Consider the following 11,841-nt stretch of genomic DNA (forward strand, 5'->3'; position numbering starts at 1 on the left):
CGATGGCTCCTCCGACGATGCCTCCTCTTTTTCCTCCTCCGATGGCTCCTCTGATGCCCGCCGAGATTCATCCCGATTTGATGGTACCTCCTAGTGCTCATTACTCGCAGTACACTGTCGAGAACATTCTTAATCAGCCAGGCAGAAAAGGTTTACCAGTCATAAACCCCGACCGACCAGAGGGAACTTTGTGGTGTGTTACATTAATTATTTTTTTTAAAATTCTTTTATAACATTAATAAATAATTTATACTTTAAATTTGTTTTTTTTCAGGTTTGGGGTTGACGGATGTCTTGCATCGGATGTAACCGAACTGGAAAAAGACTCTGATCTACGCCAGAAAGACGTGGTTCAAAATTTACGCAGTAAGTTACTATTCATTAATTCTATATACTTTAATTTTTTCATGATTTATATATTTTTTAAGAAAATATTAATTATAAATTTAAATTTTTTTTACAGCAAAAATATCATTGATCCATGGGGGTCACTGAGAGAGTGAGGAAAACGTTTTACGCGAAGGCGAAGGGGTATGAGCGTGACAAACCCGCTGAGCTCACCACGGATGTGTGGGATGGCCTCATCCGTTATTGGCGGGATCCTGAGTCCATCAGAATCGCCCAGTCTTTCTCTGTCTCCCGTAACACGGTAGATGAGCACGGCCACAGGCCGATGCTTCACTCTACGGGCCAAAAACCCCACGCTGGTGTCTGTTTGGAAATGATAATTAAATAATTAATTTAATTAATTTTTTAATACATATATATATATATATATATATATTCTAACTTTCTTAAATGTTTTTAGGCCAAAGAGACGGGACAACTCCCGTCTGTTACGGAACTTTACGAGAGGACCCACAAAAACAAGGCGGACCAATTTCTAGATGGCAAGTCCGAGCAACTTTTCAACGACTTGGTTGCTTAGGTTGAGGACCGCCAGACCCAGCTGACCCAGCAGTCCTCCGACGGATTACCCGTCACCTTATCCACACTTGAAGTGGATAAGATTTACGAGGAGGTAAATTTTTAAAAATTTTAATTTTTTTTTATTATTCATTTAATTTAACTTTAAATTTTTACTAACAATATTTATTTTTTGTTTTTAAGGTTGTCCCTAAGAAAAAAGGACGTACGTCCGGGATTGGTTCCGTCAACGATGTTCCGAGAGTGACATCGTTAGTCATCATCCCACACACATGCTAAGGCAGATGTAGAGAGGACGAGTGATGAATTCTACCGGACGATGAACGACTCTTAGTTCTTTTTTTCCGCTTCTTATATTATAAATTCAAAACTTATTTATATATAAAATATTTTGGTATTGATTTTTTTTTGAATTTTAATTTTATTAATAAATTAAATAATTTTAATTATTTTTAAATTATATTTTTATATTCTGTCAAATAAAACGAAGCAAATTCGTAGCTAATTTATGATTTCTTTACGTGGAAACTTAACGAGGATTTTACGAGGAAAACCTTACGAGGAAATGACGAGGAATAATAAACGAGTACTTTACGAGGAAATGCTTTCAAGTTATTTACGTGTTCTTTACGAGGAAATACTTTCGAGATATTTACGTGTAATTTACGAGGGGCACCTTTCGAGGTATTTACGAGGAAATGAAGCGACGTCCTTACGTGGAATATTTATGTGGTCTTTACGACAAAATATTGTTCTTCGTCTTTACGACGAAATCATTTCCTCGCTAAGTTATGACGAATTGGCGAGGAAATATGCGTTACGACGAACGTTTAACGACAAAACGTATTTCCTCGCTAATTCCTCGTAAATTCGATTTTACGAGGCATTAGCGAGGAAAACCTCCGTCGTTAAATTTGTGTTTTCTTGTAGTGATATCATCACACTAAAATTTGATGTTTTCTTGTAGTGTTACACCAAATATAGTGTAACACTATTTATCACACCAAATATTTAATATACATATTTACTATGTTTTATTTAATAATTTAGTTCAATTATTACTAATTAGACTAAATTTGTAACTAAACATAAATATACTGTATTATTTTATTTCTAAATTATTTTTTAATAATTAAAATAGTTTTTATTTTATTTTCAAGTAAAAATCACTAAATAACTATTATCATTTACTTTATATTTTTTTAAAAATCATAGAACTTTTATATCAATTATAATATTTATTTAGGTTATATTTAATCAGTAATGCAAAATTAATAATATTAAATCGTTGTAAAGTTAGATTTAATATTAAATAATTAAAACTTTATGTAATACTATCAAATTCAGAAAACATTAAACTTACATTTTTATTTTTTATTTTATAATATAGTTAAACGTGTATTATTGACTAATATTAATTTTATTAAAATGAATATATTATTTTTCTTATGTGATTTTCATAATTAATAGTTTGTAAATTTTAAATATAATATTTTATATAAAATAAATACATAAAAGTATAATATTGTTAAACTAAAAATAGAAATTTAAATAAATTTTATAAACATAAAATTGCAAAAATTTAACAAATATAATATCTAAGTGTGATAAAATAATTATTTATCAGTTACAAATAAAAAAAATATAAGAGCGATTAAAACTGAAAATATCAAATAATATATAATACTGCTTTTGGTATAATATGTGGTGTTATGGATAGAGATGACAAATAAAATATGACAAGAAAACATCAAATTTAATGTAATTTCAATACCAAATTTGGTGTCATGGTTGGAGATTCCCTGACTAGAAAAATTACATATACATTCACTTTTTTTATTAATACGTGTGGAGCCACTTTCCATCTAGCGCACACTTTTTCCATGTTTTTTTGTCAATTTTGCCCTCAAACATAACTCTATAAAACTAACCTCTCTCAACAAAACTAAACACATGTTCTGTCTTTTTTTCAAGTCAAACTCACTCTCCCAAATCTGCATACATTATCAACCTTGATTCCGCTTAAAGCACATCGTTTCTCTAAACCTAGTTCATAATTCTTATTCAAAGAATTCAAAACTTAATTCTAAAACCACATCGTGTCTCACTCCACCAAAATCACTTTTAAATCAGCTTCCTCTAAATCAAATCAAGTTAATCAATGATCTCCACCCCAGTTGGACATGCAAGGTTAGTTTAGAGCTTCTTTAAAACATGTTTCTCTTTCTGATTTGAGTAAATTTTCCATTATGTGTTTCATGATTTAGCCACGGTTTCGATGACAAAGACTTACTTATAAGTTTTCTCTGCCAAATAGGGGACAACCAAGAGGATTCTCGACTTCCTCTGAGTTTTTTTCTACTGACAGATTCCCCAGCAAGCGTCTCAACATATACTCATCTCTAGAGATCCTTTCTTTTATCCAGTATGTGCTCTGAGTTACTTCGGAATTTGAGATAATTAGGAGGTCAAGTCTCAGGAAATTTTCAACTTACCTGCTTGTCAGCATCCTGTTTCGTGTAAGCTTATACACTTCCTTTTTACTCGACATCTAGTATGCCAACTGAAGTGCAACTTCTAGTTTGTTTATGAAGCTTATCCCCTCATATTTGGTCTTCAAGAGTTTGGGACAATTACGGGTCTTCCTCGTGGAGCTTTTCCAGTTGATTATGAACCCGTCTCCAACAAGAAGAGTGAAGTTGGCAAAGATCCGTACAGGAAAAAGCTTATTGGAAAGAAGAAGCTTATCACAATTGCTGAATTATGTCACAAGCTCGAGAGTGAATCACAAATGACTTGGTGGAGAAAGATACTACTTAAGTTAATAATCATAGTTGATGATGTTTTTATTCCGCACAAGTAAGTACCTTGCCCGACTCCAAAATACTTCAACATGGTTAAATTCTTTGAATCATTTTTCCAGTTTCCTTGGGACAGAGAGTCTTCTTTCAAAACAACATATTTCATAAAACCATCGAAGTTGGTCTCATGGAAAGGCAATGACCCGATTAGAACACTTGTTCGACAACTTAAGCATGGAAGTTTAAGACTGCACAGGTTCCCACTGTCATTACAATTCCTTGCATTCCATGCGTTCAAAAAGTTTCAGTCAAAGATCCATGCTCCATTTGGCCAGTCATCAATCATGGACTTTGATGATATACATCTACCACAACACCGCCCAATCAACCTCATCGACATACTATGCATGGAAGCTGAGCCTAATGTAAGATTTATTTTCCTCTAATTATTTTTTTTAGGCTTCTCGACTCCATGTATTATGACTAACACTTCCACTGATGAAGCTTTCAGTCACATCAATAATATTAATTGATTGTCAGCTATATCCTTATTAGGGAGTGTGGCCAGATGAACTCACTAACGAATACATAATTTACATAAAGAAACGAATAGCTGATCATCAACCTTTAATAAGAGTTTTGGCCAAGTGGAGAAGCCACTTGAAGAGAATAATCAACGCCTTTGATTATTCTGCCAATATTGAAGAGAAACCAATACACACAAAGCTAACTGCTCCTCTATAAGCAAGCGGGAAGCATAGGCGTAAAAGTGCCTACTTCACCTGATCAAGGTCAACCATCATACAAATGAGAAACTAACTGAAATGGTTATTGAATTTTCAACCAAAGTCAAAAATATTGAATTTGAGATGAAGCGGGTTCACCATATGCTGAAATGAAAATGAAAATGATCTGGCGGGAGGTAATATGCTTTTAATTTATGCTCTCTTGTCATAAGAAGTCCCATAGACCTCATCAACCTTCTAAGGATGAACCAGTGCAACCCAATACAGATGGTGTACCCAACATCAAACTAATATTTACTTTTCTACACTTTCATCGTCTATGGTTCTATTTTTTTATGTTACCTCTATAACCATGCTACTTGATATTTTTATGATTTTTCATTTTTATTCTTCGGTTAAACCTCTGACCCAATGAAGGCAGAATACTATCCCAAATGCCAATCCCTTATCGTCAGCCAATATACTACTCAACACTACAGCTCTCCCATCGATAGATCTCCAATCCATATTTCTCTCTTCCATGACTCCATTCTCCACAATATCCAGCTTAAATCAGAAAACCGACCATCCCTTGAACCATCATCCTCCCACTAAACATCATTCCACCACACTTTAGCATACACATTACTAGGTGTAATCCCTATGATAACTACATATTACTAAATCCTCCTTCTCTGGTCACATCATATGCTGTCTATGATACTAGTGCTCATCCCAAACAGGCCAACAATTCAGTTGACCAGAACACCACCAACATCACACCAAATAACCCTACTCTCTGCTCCATTATGTTTGACAATGTCAACATAAATGATCCCATCAGCTTAGCCTCCTCCCAACTCCAATGAACGAAAATATGACTCATCCATCTCCTTCGTCTCCTAATCATTCTCTGTTTCCTACCCCCCCCCCCCCCCCCCCCCCCCCCCGGCTTATTACACCAAGAGTACTGATGGTTTAGCCAGCTTTGATGTACATGCATCATCACCTATTCACAGCCAGAACTACATCCAATCCTTTATCAGTTCCTAACTATTCTGTTGATCAAGGTCATGTCTTCTAACAACTACTTCTTCAACATATAACAAGGGCACAAAATCTCAACTTGTTCATTTTATTTTTGGGAACAACAAACAGACTATGAAGTTGTCGAACTAAGTGACTTTTCTCCAGAAAAATCAACCCCAAGGCATTGTCCTTCGGATGAGGAAATGATCTCTCTCGAGAAATCTTTCATTGTCTTTCCATCCAAGCACTTGGTCTCATCACACCACTTCCCCAACTTAACGGGACCTTTTGCATAAAAATCTTTCATCATCCCAAACTATGTAAGTCAATCTTCCATTTTTACACACTTTTTACTTCTAACACAAACGCTCTTGCTGATGCTCTTATCATTACTATAGCTTTCACATTACCCCTTCAACCTTTAACTTTTACAACATATTCTTATTGCTTGTGAAACTTCGGAAATGACTACAGCCTATGTACGTTTCTTTCTCAACCATCCATATTATTATCTGATGCTAGATCTTATATCATGCTTATGAGAGTTTACAACTAAAATTAGATCAACACATGGAAATCCTCTTGTACATGCTTGCTGGAAGGCACAACAGACTACTAGCTAGGGAAAATGATGCTTTCATTTCACCCTACATAGCTTCGGTGTTTTTAGAGTAAATTTTGCAAGTTCAAACTTTCTATCAAGAAGAACCGCTCCCATTGGGAAAACGGCTCACAGACATTGTCCTCCATCCTGGAAAATACTCCAATGATTTGGGCCAACTCAAATTTGGTGGATCTAGCTATCAACCTAGACATGAACCTTGTCGTAATCTTAGATCATCTCCCTACTTTGTATGCCGTTAGGTAGGTGGAGTGTTTCATAGAACTTCTTTTCAAGACACTCCCCGTCCTTGTTAAGATGGCTGCAAAGCCTAAGCAAACAAAGTTTTGTGGTCTCCAATCGTTTGCGTTGTCTAGAAGACTAGATCTGTACATAAACTCTGGGACATGCGAAGGCAGACCAGTTATCGTCAAGTTTCTGGAAATACACGTCGATGCTAATCCAGCCCTTTACATGTTCGGCATAACAGATAAACCATTTGATGCCCTATGTAAACAATACATCATGAACTTCTACAAGACAATCGTCCTTCCTTCTTACCATGCATCTCCACTAGCCTAATCAACTTTCTTTCGTCCATCAGCCCCTTCCATTTGTTTTATATATGTGTATATATATATATATATATTATGAACTAATTTTGTTTTTTAAATATGTAGAAAAACTTTCTTTCTGAAACTACCAAAGCCTCTGATCCGACCTTTCGACCACTCCTATGGAGTATCCAGGTCGATGGTTCTTGTAAATGTCGACTACGCTTGTACATAGGACATCCGTCTTGTCCTTTGCAGGACTGAGGGGTTACATATATCTCGTCCAACTCACCAACAACGTTGTCCCTAACCTCTACACCCAAACTACAAACTCATGTCATCCTCTTTGCTATGGAAATTATCATCCCAACAAACTTAAGATTTTCCAAATTGATTACGTGTGTTTTTCATGCAGCAAAGGAAACATAACTATCCTTCATCAAATCTGAACACACACTAGATCCCACATTCCTCTTAAAGTAGTTGGTGGCACAAAACCCATCCTAGAATAATCCACGCCTTCAGTGTCGTTCACAGCAGGCATCTTCTCAATCCTAGAAATTAGGTTCACGACTCCTTTTACTTGCATGTGTTTTTAAAAGTACATGACTGCTCCATCACTAGTCAACAAAACCGGAGGCATATTAATGCATGTATCAAGCTCAAAACTAGTCGACGGCCAGTAGCTCATTGACACATGAAACCAAATTCATCAATGTTGAACACCTGCATAATAATTTTTTTTAGTTCCTTAAAACCCAATTCTTCGTAGACATGAACCATCCTAGCCATCTGCTGGAATAAATCCCACCTTCCTATAAACCTATCACATTAACTCCTCTGACCTAACGAAACTAACCTAGTCAGAAACACCTAACTAATTCTCAACTTAATAGACTAACACATTTGCTAGAATAATGGGTATTTTTAACACAACGGAAATTGCATTCCGTGAATTTATCCTCCTTCTCATGTGCTTCTAAGTGAAAAGAAACATAGAAAAGTGACTTAGCATGTAATTAACTCTTATAACAACACATGACTTGTATCTTGAGGCTGGGTGATGCTGTGAGCAGGTTCAGTATTTCTCTATGAGTTGCAACATCTTGGAGTTTCAATAGCTAATTAATACATCAAAAGTGAGTTGCTTCGTCCATGTATTCACTACATGTGCAAAAACCTATATATAGATTTCATTATATTTTAAACCAGATGATCACCCGTGCACATGCACTGAGTGAGTTGATAATTAGAATTTGTATTAATTAACACTTTACCACTTGCAATAATAGCAATAATTCAATGTTTTTATAGTCGGAACTCGTTTATTTGTTGACAATGAATATAAAGCTTGGTCCCATAATGGCTCATTGTTATTAAAAACCTTATGGTTTACCGCATGTTTTAAATATTTATTGGGTTTAATGTACACTGTACACAAGATGTAGAACATCGTTTGTAACGGAGAAAAGACGAAAAGGGGAATAAAGGTTTTGAAATCGATTTATTTACGACTGATTCTCAACAAAAAGATGATTTCAATTTCTATGTATATTCATTAGATGTTCGTTTTCATTTTGGTTTCACTAATATGAGTTTTGATTTTCTGATTTGATTTCATGCATAACTTCAGTGAATGACATGATTTCAATTTTTAAAGTGTTGAAACTCTAAAAGATCATACTCCACTTCGAATTTGGTCAATCACACTCCAACTTCGGTGAATCAAACTAAATCAATCGCCAACTTCGGCGAATCTCCGACAAAACTCTAATCACATGTTAGGTTAAAAACTGTCTAACTCTTTTATAGAATTGAGCTGTCGAAGGTCGAAATATAAATATCTCTCTCGTATACATTTAACAGCTTAGTTTATAAATCTAAGCTTAGAACAACATACCTCAAAAATATCTGTTATGCTATTTACCTATACTTTTGAGTTTAAATTGCTAGAGAATACTATACTTAACAATTTAGATAATAATTTATCAATCTAATTTTTTTAAAAGAAAACAATATATAAAATAAGAACTGTTTGATTTAGTACGATGATAAATTGGGAAATTATGCTAATAGTTCAGCAGGCATTACTGAATGTAAAAAACCATTTTAAATCTAAATAGGGTATTAGGGGAAAACAACATTAGATGAAAATACCTGTCTTCGAACAAACTCAAACATAGGTGATTGGAATCATGTCATCATAGAATATAAAAGGCTTTGAGTGATAATATAAAATTCTAAATCCTAAACCCTAAATCTAAATGTTTTTAACTATTTCCAAGGCTTTGAGTAATAATATCTTTCACAATGCTTTTAACTACACCACATGAACCACACATAATGACTTAAAACTACTGTTTGATAGTAGCATGGATCTTGTCTCCCTCTCGATAAAACCATAACAATTACAAATTCAATTAATTACGCTATAATGAAAATAAACGTTGAAAGTTGAACATACTAACATAATAGTTTCGAAATCCGCATGTAAACTTATGGTGGCATCGACTAAAACCATCTTAATAGTGAGACCACATTATTTGAACGGTTTCATGTCAAACACGGAGCTGAAGGATGTCATAGTTTAGCAAGGTTAGGATTCAAATTTTAGCTGATTTGGTTTCAATGTTTTTGCATAAACTGTATCAAATGCCCTTCTTATATATGTGTTAGACGTGCAGTTATGATCATTTATGTCTACGTATATACAATTACATTGGTAATCTATACTTACCATATAAAGTCACATCATATATTATTACCTTCGATAAAATTAATACGACTTTGAAAGTCATTGGAGGCATCTGTGAGTATTAATTGCATTCATATATTTTATTTCTGTGTTAGCTCTAGTATCATAGACAGCATATGATGTGACCAGAGAAGGGGGATTTGGTAATATGCCGACTTCTTTCACAACTAATATAGATTTTTCGTATCATAATATTGCAATTAAGCACATATAACAAGTCTCTTTACCAAGGAATGACAATATACTTACTTATGTTGGAACTCGTTTTTGACAAAGTAGGTGCAGACCATTTTTCCGATGGGTTTTTCGACGGAGACGTCTGTCGGAAGAACCGGAATTTGGGCACGATGTAATTGTCACTGTGAACACTATGAGTTAGTGTGTTTGATTGTCAAAATCGAAATTGTGTTGAATGAGAAATGGAAATCCAAAATGAATGACATGCAAAGTTTATAAAACTTTAAATTTGGCTAAATAGAAAAAAATTAGCAAATGAGTTATTTTTGGATGTATGGGTTTAAATTTAAATATATACATAAATATTTTATGTATATTTGAGCATGAAAAATGTAAACCTATACAAAGTATTTATTGGTTTGAATTGATTTGGTCAAAACCAATTACTACTTGTCAAACGTGAGTAATGGAGAATCAATTATATTATTGCACTTAATAGCAATATATACGTTTGGTTTCATTCATGGCTACGTAACTTTTCTTTAACTTTTTGAAGTTAAATAGAAACATGTGAAAGCTCATTCAGATGAACAGATAGAAAAACAAATCCCTCACATTATTTTTCCTCTCTTCTTTCTCTTTAGTATTTTTTTTTTCTTGAGTCTGAGAGTATACACAAAACTAGTTTCGCCAGGCTTCTGATAGAGTGACGCAAATCAGAAGATTTTTTGCAGTTGTATCTTGGGACTCATTACGTTATCAAACCGTCGCACTACGGGACGTATTTTGAGTTAAAGAAAGAGATAATATCTCGTCTCTATAGTTGAATCATCTTTTTTTTTAATTTTTGGTATACTTTTATCAGTTTTATTATTTACAATATTCAGTTTTTCGTAGTTTATATAATACGGTCCTATCAACTTATTCTATTGCGTTTGTTGTATAACAATATCCTTTAGTTATTCTTATATGCAAAAATGTTAAAATACCGAACTGATCTGGTTATTTAACAAATATAAAATAAACGGCGCTTTGGTATTCTTGATTGAATGGAGAATGTTGCGGTTGAAAGAAGTTGGGAATGGTTTGACAGTTTATCACAAACAATGTCAAGAAAACTATATTCACTGGTACTTTTTGATTGAACTGTAAAAAATATGCTTTTTACATATAAGATATTGATCATTTTGGTTAAACATAATTTACAATACACGCTAAGAATGATCTCTTACTAGACTAATGACTACTCTCTTCTGAACAGTATGAGAAAAGAATCTGAGAATGTCTGTTTCTGATTGCTATAATGTTGCTTAACATTAATGTGTATTCATTTCCCATGATTGATACATGCACTATATATTCTGATTTTGGAAGATATTTCTTATAACTATGAGAAACAAATTTCTGTCATCTTTGTATAAACTTTTTTATAACTTAACTTTGATGATATATGTTCCTAACAGCTTTACATGGATGAAGCATAAGTATTTTAATATATGTGCTAACGGTCAGGCATAAGTTTGGACAATCTTATTCCACAAACACTGTTTGTACCAAAAGGTATATTGTGTAATAAGAGTTCTACTAAGAGGTTAAAATTAATTATGTTATACCGGTATGTATACGAAACATACTCTAAAAGGATCATACCGGTTTATAAGCTCTTGTATTGTATTTAATGAAATTGTATTTAATGAAAAGGCACGGTTATATAGTTTTGAGTGGTCCATGTGATGGCAAACATGTTATTTTCTAGTAACATAGGGTTATTAGTAGAGAGAGCTGAGGAGAACTATGGGAGTGACACGTAAGCATACTCCTTAAGCTTGTCATTTAAAATATGATCCAAGATTAATATATAGAGGATTTGTATACATAAACTTTAAAAAATTTGTCGAAACCTACATTGACAAAAAACATTTGTTAGTGAACAAGCTATCTATGGAGGATAATGTAACACCCGTCACCTCCTATATGGAGAACGGCGTGTTACTTACGGTAAAATATCGAATTAAACCAAATTATTCAAAATCGAACAAAATAACATAACATTTAATAAAAGAATTTCAAAAGGAATACATTTTTGATTTGAAGTATAAAAATATATCAAATAAATCGAATGTAAAATTCGTATAAATAATTAGTTAAAACCGAAATAAAATACGATCATCCCAAAACACCAAACAGTCCAGATATCCAATTACTCGGCAAGCTCACCTGCAATGGGAAGAAGAGGGGTGAGCAACAGGGGAGTCACTCCGTGAGGTATGAG

Source organism: Brassica oleracea, chromosome C3 (assembly GCF_000695525.1).
Source record: "Brassica oleracea var. oleracea cultivar TO1000 chromosome C3, BOL, whole genome shotgun sequence".
Taxonomy (NCBI): Eukaryota; Viridiplantae; Streptophyta; class Magnoliopsida; order Brassicales; family Brassicaceae; genus Brassica; species Brassica oleracea.